This window comes from Pantherophis guttatus, chromosome 3, assembly GCF_059756535.1.
Source record: "Pantherophis guttatus breed Tessera chromosome 3, ASM5975653v1, whole genome shotgun sequence".
NCBI classification, from domain to species: domain Eukaryota; kingdom Metazoa; phylum Chordata; class Lepidosauria; order Squamata; family Colubridae; genus Pantherophis; species Pantherophis guttatus.
Window position 1 is genome coordinate 145,174,471 of NC_142065.1, and position 9,800 is coordinate 145,184,270.

Below are 9,800 nucleotides of genomic sequence, written 5' to 3' on the forward strand. Positions count from 1 at the left end.
GTACCCACCCCACCCCCACCATGCCCAGCTAAGCCACACGATCATCAGAGGGTTGTTTTTTTTTTACTTTTAAAAGCATTTTTTCTACAACCTCTTCCGATGAAAAAATGCTTTTAAAAGTTTTTTTAAAAAGCCTCTGATGATCGCGCGGCTCAGCTGGGATCATCAGAGGCTTTTCAAAGCATTTTTTTCTGCAACCTCTTGGCCGAAGAGGTGGTAAAAAATATGCTTTGAAAAGTCTCTGACGATCCCAGCTGAGTTGCCTGATCATCAGAGAGGCTTTTCAAAGCATTAGAAAAAATGCTTTGAAAAGTTAAAAAAAAAAAAGTTGGCTATACCCACCCAGTCACATTACCCACCACCACCAAGCCACACCCACAGAACCAGTAGTAACAAATTTTACATTTCACCTTTGCTCTTACTCTTAGAGCAGAGCAGGAAGCAAGGATAGAGAAATGGTGAGATGTTTCCAACAAAGAGCCCAGCACTGGCAATGTTCTTAGATATGCCAGATGCAAGTATAACTCAGTTATATGCATTGGCATGGAGGAACCAAGGAGATCGCCTTAGTTTGACTTTGAAGCTGCCAGCATATCCTAGGGATGATTGACTCCTGGTTTCTGAGATTGGCAACTTGCTTGTTCAAATCTTTTAGGCTCAGAGTCTGAGGAGTCTGTGACACAAAATATAATATTTTTCTTCATATTTAAATGCATACTTACACCAGGTGTGGGATTTTTTTACACATTCATAATAAGGGAGAGGTCACAATGATCATAAAAGAGAATCAGGCAGAAGACTATCCATCCCTGGATTAATTGGACCATTGATCTGTTTTTAAGTGGCTAAAAGAAACAAAGACCAAATTAGTAGTGGCCCATATTATGTGTCCCCATATTAATAATGTAAGCTATGGCTCTCTTATTATGTAAAGCTAAAGATGATTTCAAGATGTCACTTTGATAAATGGTATATAATTAGCTGGCATGGCTGGAATATCTCATTCTTAATTATCACTGTTATATATTATTAATAAAGGTATTTACATTGCTGAACCAAACCATCAGCCAGGGGACAACAGTACTTCAGAATTTCAGACTGGGACTTGCATTTAAGAATGCTGCTGCTTTTAAAAGGTGAAAATGCTTAGCACACGTTGGTCTAATACTTTCAATCCCAACTTCTTCACCTTGTCTGTGGCCCGGCTGCATAGAGCAGGGGTCTCCAACCTGGGAGTTGAAGTCCACAAGTCTTAAAGTTGCCAAGGTTGGAGACCCCTGGCATAGAGGGTCAGCCTGCTTTTCCCTCTGGATTCCTCACCAGGGTCTATCTCTCCAGTTATCCCTGCGGAAAAATACCCCTCAAACTGTCCCCCAATAGGAGAATATTTGGCCATTTGTTCTGTGCAGCTTTGAGAATACTGTTATTATCCATTGTTTCCATCCCTGAACATTTCTTATTTGATTCTTGGGACTATTCAGATAATTTTGAAATCAGTCTCTAAACTTCAGAAAGAAGATTTGCTATGGCATCATTTCAATTTATTCCTTCTTCACAGCCTCCAGTGATATCAATTTACTACCCTACCAAGAATCCTGTCTATCTGCTACACTGCCCTAGCTGGAAATGGGTTGTTATATGGAAATTATCTTGGGAAGGCTGGTCCTTACAAATCCTGATACAATTTCTGCCTAAAACTGACTGTAGACAAACAACAGGAAAACGGACAGATACCTACAATGCCTACAGCACAATCTGTGGCTGTGCTTGGGTACCTGGTACATATGTACAGCTGACCAATGGAATTATGACCATGATGGAATTAGACATCATATGATAACTCATTGTGCATTTGTGTAATTTGCTAATTGTGTTGAGTGAACTCTGTGTTAAATAGATGAAGTGGCTACCCTGCATGCAAAGGCTGTAGGTGCAGAGAACAACATGAGGCTGGCTATTGAAAGGTGTCTGCCCCTGACCTACTGAATATGCAATGCAATGTTTCTGTCCCATCATCAGTATTTCATCTGTCTGCCCATTCACCTCCATATAGATGATTTGGGACAATGCTCAAGGATCCAGAAGTTGTGGGTTCTCCAACACTAGAGTTTTTAAGAAGAGATTGGACAACCATTTCTCAGGTTCTCTGCCTGAGCCTCCAAGGTTCTGTTCTGTTCTGTTCTTTTCATTTCATTTCATTTCTTGAGTACCGACTCAGATATCTTCTCCACTAAGAACTTATTCAGTGGTGTTGGGACTGGTCCATGAAGGCCTACACTCTTCTCTGTCCTGACTTGTGGGTCCCTAACTTATGTCCCTCTCGTGGTACACAGGTACCCCACCTGGGACCTGTCTATTGTACTGAACTCCCTTACGGGGGGTCCATACAAGCCATTACAGACTACCAGTCTCTGCCTTTTGCCATGCAAGGTCACCTTTTTGGTGGCAATTACCTCCACCAGGCGGATTTTGGAGATTGTCACACTCTCCGTGAGAAATGACCTCTGCGTGTTTCACGTGGATCACGTGGTCCTTTGGCTTGATCCCTCTTTCCTTCCTAAGATCAATACACCCTTTCATCGGATGCAAGAACTGATCCTGCCCAATTTCTGTCTTACCCCTGCCCACCCCTTAGAACACTGTTGGCATACTTTGGACATTCGGAGAGTCCTCCGTATATACCTTAAGAGAACAGCTGACTTACGAAAAACAGAGTTGTTTATTTCTCTTATCCCAGTCTTTAGGTTGCAGGGTCACACCTTCTACCATTGGCAAATGGATTCATCAAACGATTGCCAAGGTCTATGAACTGCTTTCCTTGCCAAGGCCCGCTCATCTCTCAGCACATTCTACACGCAGTGCGGCGGCGGCGTGGGCCACGCAGGCGTCTTTAACTGAAATCTGCAGGGTGGTGACTTGGACTTCCCCTTCGCCCTTTATTAAACACTATAAATTGGACAAATTTGCTTCAGCTGAGGCAGCATTTGGCTATAGGGTCTTATAGCAGGTTCATACTGGGGGTGAGTCTTCTGACCAGACTGGGCCCGCCCGTAGTTAGGGACAGTAAGCTTTGGTATGTCCCATGCCTGGCTGCTGTCTCCACCACTATGGAGAAGGGGCATTGGTCTTACCTGAGACGCACCTTCTCAGGTGGAGACAGCAGCCAGCCCCACCCTTCATCAGTCTGGTCTTCATTGCTAACTCTCTTTTTCTCCCAACACGTCGAGTCTGTTTCTTCGTTGTTGCCAAAAGCTGGAAGCCCCTAGCAACAAGGGCAGGACTTAACAACTCTGACAAACTCAGTCCTTCAAACTGAATAGACAAGTACAACCCATGCCTGGCTACTGTTTCCACCCAACGAGAAGGTGCGGTCTCAGGTAAGACCAACACCCCTTTCATTTCATTTCTTGAGTACTTACTCAGATATCTTCTCCACCAAGAACTTATTCAGTGGTGTTGGGACTGGCCTCCACAAGATTCAACCTATTTCCCCAACTTAGCATATACAATGTTGGGATGTGAGGGAGATGTTTATAGTAGCCTGCCCTATAGAATTAATGTAAGAACTGCAGTTGTTCTTGGGGAGGAAGCCCCTCCCTGATCAGATCACAATTCAGGGAGCTTTTACAACCTTGTATTAATCCCAAGGAGTCAAATATTTCAGTGGGAAGACTGCTACTTCAAATGTGGGCCTTGTGAATCAGCTTTGAAAGAGGCAAGTGAAGGAAAACGTCAGAGGAATATATTTCTGGTCCCTCAGGAAAAGAACTTCACTTAAGCAACCGAAAAATCAGGGTTGCTTTTTATTGTTGCTGTTGTTGATTACAAATGTTCAGCCTTTTACTGTTGCTTTGAGACAGTGTTCTGGTGTTCCAAAATAAACGAAATACTTTATGTCATTTCTTCCTGGCTGACACTTTGAACTCCCTTTTCAAAAATTGGACAATTTAATTGGAAAGGGCTTCCCCTTTTTTTCAGATCCTGTTATTTTTCCGAGTTTGCTTCAAAAGTCTTTGAGGAATCTGTTTTTAGAACACTTTAACTACCAGTGGTAGCAAGAACATTTGATTCCTTCCTCCCCTCCATTTCTAGGAATAAAAGAGGGAGCTTTATTAGAACCTCCAGGAAATTCTTAAACATTGTGCATGTCAAAAAGAGAAAATCTTTGTTAAAGAACAAGCTCTATTTCTAGAATCAGTTTATATATACTGCTCAAAAAAATAAAGGGAACACAAGCAGAAGACATCCGAGATCTGAATGAATGAAATAGTCTTATTAAATACTTAGTTCTTTACATACAGTAGTTTATGCACTGCTCAAACAACTAAAGGGAACACAAAACTACTGTATGTAACGAACAAAGTATTTAATAAGGCTATTTCATTCATTCAGATCTTGGATGTCTTCTGTTTGTGTTCCCTTTATTTTTTTGAGCAGTGTATTTTATTCCCAGCTAGCGTTCCTGATAAAAAGATCATGTAAAAAGCAGAGCACCTAAATGTTGCTATGACAAAGAAAGATACTGGACATTGAGTTGAAATGACCCTGTTTTGTCCCCAGCGGGTTCAATTCAGCTTTTCCTCCCAAGGATCAGAAGTAATATCTGTATTTTTCCTTCCCTAAATCAGCAGCGCAATTTAATTCAGCACAGCCTGTATCTATATCCCAAAGTGAAGCATCTTGGCTGAGTGTGTGCGATAAATTTGCACATCTGGGCCAAAGGTTAAGGAACAATATATTTCAGAAATTCAGAAAACTCAGAATTAAGTTCCACTGACTAGGTGACATCATATGTACTTAACTTTAGAATTAATGGTAAATTCAACTATTTGTGACTGCTGGCTATTCAGATCAGCAGGTACAAGTGACATGAAATAATCTGTTCAAAAGAAGCCAGAGAAGAAAGCTGTTCTTTGTTTGTTGTTGACTTATGACTTCCTTCTTAGGTTTTTTTTCTGAAAAGAGGAAGCCCGAACCCAATCCACATTTATTAAAATCAGGGAAACAAGCCATGGATTTTTAGCCATATCATGGCAAATGTCTTGTCCACTTAACTATAAGTTTAGAGGACATGATAGGGAAATTGCCTCTCTTCCAGTAGTCTCTACCATGACATGTCCTTAGCTTAGAGTTAATTCTTTGAGAGGTCCTTGGTGTTCTCTGAACTTGGTAGTTTTCTTGCAAACATTTCATCATCTTGCTTAGCACTGATGATGTTACCTAGCTTGGGTAATGAAATGTCTGCAAGAAAACAGCCAAGCTCAGAGACCACCAAGGATCTCTTGTTTCAACTCTAAGATACAAATATTGTTATCGGTTGATGCTTTGCTATTATAATTGTTCCAATACTTGGTGATGTGCATGAGGGATATTGATATATCTGCACTCATGTTGATTGTACTGTGATAAAACTTATGGTATTTGTGCTCAGTAAGGTAAATATCTCTCTTACGACATTTTCCACCTAGCCATCATGTAAATGAATTATGAAATAAAAACATACACAGATGCAAATAGCAATAGTTGTTAAGTGTGTAAACATGGGGTGGCTGTTGGCTAGATAATGGCAATACTTGGTGTTTCTCTAGCGGTTTTTCACAGAAATGCAGTGGAGTTATTTTTCAAACATTAAATGAAAATGTTCCCAGTTTTCTCTGGAAATCAATTTTTCTTTTTTCTCTGAGAATCAATCAGCGAGATCTATAGCAGAGTAAGCCAGCCTCAGTCATAGCGGCTGTTGATCAGATGACTGTCCTCTTGAAGTAACTTCTAGATGAGCTTAAAATATTACAAGATGGGATAATGAAAAACTATAACTTCAATATGAAACGTGTACTGCACAAATTTACTATAGGATCAAAATCGCTGAGTGATGGGGAAGTGCACTGAGCAAGTCGGCAATTCGAAAGTCAATCTACCGTAAGATATTTCTAAGTAACGCAACATCTGATTCACTCATAAACCACAGGACGCACTCCCTAATTCATCCAATTAATGTTCTTTCTCACTCCGTGTGCCATTTCTCTCCTAAATTTCTTGGTTGTTTTGCTGCAGGTTGCAGTTTCCCTGGAAACTGTTTTGTTCTTGTCATATAATAACTGCTGGTGGGTATTCTTCAAAAATATAGGATAGTTTTTCAATGTGCCCCACTTCAGTTTTTGATGTAGGTAGGGAAATGTCATTTGCAGGTAAGAAATTTCTGATTGTACAATTCCCTTTCTTTTATAAAAAAAGATGGATGGGCAACTTTTGCGTGTATGTATGAGTGAATGTGTGTGTGTGTGTGTGTGTGTGTGAGAGAGAGAGAGAGAGAGAGATGGTAGAGATTGTTGGTATGTATTCACACAGTGTAACTGCAATCCTTTGATTTAAAACCTTTGAGCAGCCACAGATCTCAAATATAGAAGATACAGATTTATTTTGGTTTTGTACTACAGTACACCAAGTGAATGAACAAAGCATGCAGTTTTGTGAACAAAACAGCCTTTCAATTCAGCAGCAAACTCCTGGAAATCAGGGAGGACTATTGCATGGCCTTTCATGTTGCAGTTCTAATCTTCCCACTTTGCATCAACGCATGTTGAGTGAGAAGAAAAGGGCCCATTAGCAGCATATTTACAGATCTCAACAGTTCCACTGTTAGGCTTTCTGCAAGGTCTTCTGCCCACTGTGTGGGAACAAAACTACATCAGGAATCAAGCAACTGCTACCTGGGCTCAGTCTTTCAGGAAACATATTGCTTCATATCAGGAACTGGAATCTTGAAACTATGAAGACAAGTGAAAGAATAAACCTAACAACAACAACAACAACAAAAAAGGCATTCCCTTTCAGGTAGGCTGGCCATGTTCGTGACCTTTTGGAGAATTTACTAGAGCTCCATTCATAATATTTATTCTCTCATATTGTAAGAAGGGATAGGCCCATATTGTGATTTGGAGAGCACTAGGTCAACCTAGCAGTTCGAAAGCATGTAAAAAATGCAAGTAGAAAAATAGGGACCACCTTTGGTGGGAAGGTAACAGCGTTCCGTGCGCCTTTGGCATTTAGTCATGCCAGCTACTTGACCGCGGAGACGTCTTCGGACAGCGCTGGCTCTTCGGCTTTGAAATGGAGATGAGCAACGCCCCCTAGAGTTGGGAATGACTAGCATATATGTCCGAAGGGAACCTTTACCTTTACCTTTTAGGGTTTAGCAATTTTGATGCCTCTCTTGCGCTTCTCTCTGTAGAATGGAGACCAGCCCGTAGAAACAAACTCTATGGACTCCATTAAAGGGAGAGGTTTGATTTAAGATAAATTAAAACAGTGCTTCCCAAACTTTTTTTCTTTCATTATCCAAAATTGCTTACCAGAAAGCTCTTGTCACCTGAGGATTAAGCTTGTGACCAGGAAGCAAAGTCCCAAAGAAGCACAGGGTTAGGGACAAAATACAAACATTAATTCCAACATGTAATAAATTGCAAAACATAAATAGATTTTTTGAGGGGGCAGACGGCACCTCTTAGTTTACAACTTTCTGAAAGGCTATATGAGACCATTTTATTCATCATCAGTATAAGCATGACTGAAATTTTGCAACTCGTGTTTGGGCCAGAATTTGACAATTTTTCTGTAAAACTTAATTAGTTTAAGCTAGGTGGCTTGTGGGGTTAAAGAAAATAAAGCCAAGTATCACAGTATCTCATCTTCAAAGGGGGAGTGATATAATTATTTCCACAAACTAACATCTTCATTCTCAGATGAGTTATTATTAAAGAAATAATAATAATTACCAGGAAAGGGGATATTAAAGCAATTTGAAACAACAGAGCAGTTAAGCTTTCGATAAGGTATCTTGAAGGATGCATGACTGAACAAGACAGTTAAATTTCTTACAGTAATCCCCCACCCCCAAAAAAATAATAATAGAAAGCAAGTTTTCCTAAACTTTGACAATTGGACGTGTACTTGGGGGAAAATGAACTGTTTATTTGAATCACTCCAAAAGTGATTCAAATACTATTTTGGGTTGAAAGAAGATTAAGATTATAACAAATATTCAATTGAACAATAGCCTACATGGAAACCTCATCTCCCATCTATCTCCTCTTAAAAGCTCTGTAGCTTTTATGTAGCCATAGAAGTCAAACAATCTTGAAATTCATTCACAGAGCACATGCATAAAGTCCCAGGTTTAATTTTTGGCATTTCGCGAGAAAACTTAAAATTTGGATGAAAATTTCCTATCACTGATCAGGGTAGATAAGGAATATGCAACTCTGTGTCTTGATCATGCCGGCTGATTTTTTTATGACAGTTGCAACCTGAATCATAGACTGGGTTTAGATTAGGCTAAGCTAAATAAACCAATAGCCTAACTTGTTAAAAACACATTTTAAATGGACCATCTAAATTTCTATTATTATTATTATTATTATTATTATTATTATTATTATTATTATTATTTGTTCCAATCATTTCTGTGGTATTGGAACTGGTCTTTCTGCTGGCTTGCCTCTGTTCTAAATGCAATACAATTTATACTTGATCCTCAGTTACTCACCCGATCCTCAATATGGATCGAGTGAATGACTGAAGACAGTGCCAGAATAACCTTGAAATAGAATATGTAGTGGGTATTTCCAGGATATGGATTTTGAAGTCCAATTTGTAGATTACAATTGTTTCAGAACTACTGTAAGACAAAATGAATTTCGGCCAGGAAAAAAATGAGAAAGTAAAATAAATAGGAATTGAAAGGTTTGTACCATGTTTCCCCAAAAATAAGACCTTGTCTTATATTTTTTTGAACCCTGAAATAAGCGCTTGGCCTTATTGCCATGCGCCCAAAAGCCCGATTGGGCTTATTATCAGGAGATGTCTTATTTTGGGGGAAACAGGGTACATCTTTATTTTATTTTATTTTTTAAAAAGGGAAATTCACTAATTACATCCCTTGGCTGACTGATTAGAAATTTGAATGGCATCCACATCAGAAATAAATGGAAATCATGCTATTATAATATCTTTGTCCAGGTGCCATTCTTGATTGCCTTTACTGGATAGATTTGTGCCTCATCATAGGAACCCCAAATTCCATCACTCTGCTGATGTTGAGATGTTTGTTTTAGAAACTTCAGTTCTATGCTATACACAGCTGCACTGCTGTCTTCATGTGCTCAGGCATGTTTTTATATGGATATTTCCATTTGATTCCATTTTGATAGAGCCAAGCACTATTCGAAGATCATATCAAGGGGATATACGGCAGGGATTTTCCAAATATTGGAAGATCCTGTCATCCTTTGCTGTGTTGGATAAGAGCCACAAACTACCTTCCCATCCTGGAGCATGCAGGACATTATGCTACCCTTTTAAGTCTTTCGGCCTCAATAAAATACTAAACACATAGAAGAGGTCTATGCTTGGTCCTGTCTATATAGATGTCAAAACTGCCATCATAATCCGAGCTTTGCATTTGCTAGCTGCCAGTCTTCCATGAACTATGGAGGGGAGGGAGACGGACGGGAGGGGGAAGGGTTGGCAACTCAGAGGCACTATCTCAAGGTCAAAGCCCTGGGAAACAAATCTAATGGTTCAACAACTGCTGTTGAAGAGACCATTCCCAAAATAATTTATTCAAATACAATTGGACAATAGGGGACCAGCAGAAGGGAGGAACAGAGGGGTGAAGTTTTGGCACAAGAACGTTAGTTCTGGCTTTGCTACACTGTATTCCACTTGGCTTTTAGTAAACTATAACTTTCAACTCAAATGGAATCGAGGGTCTTTCTTGTCTGAAGGACCAAGCTGGAACA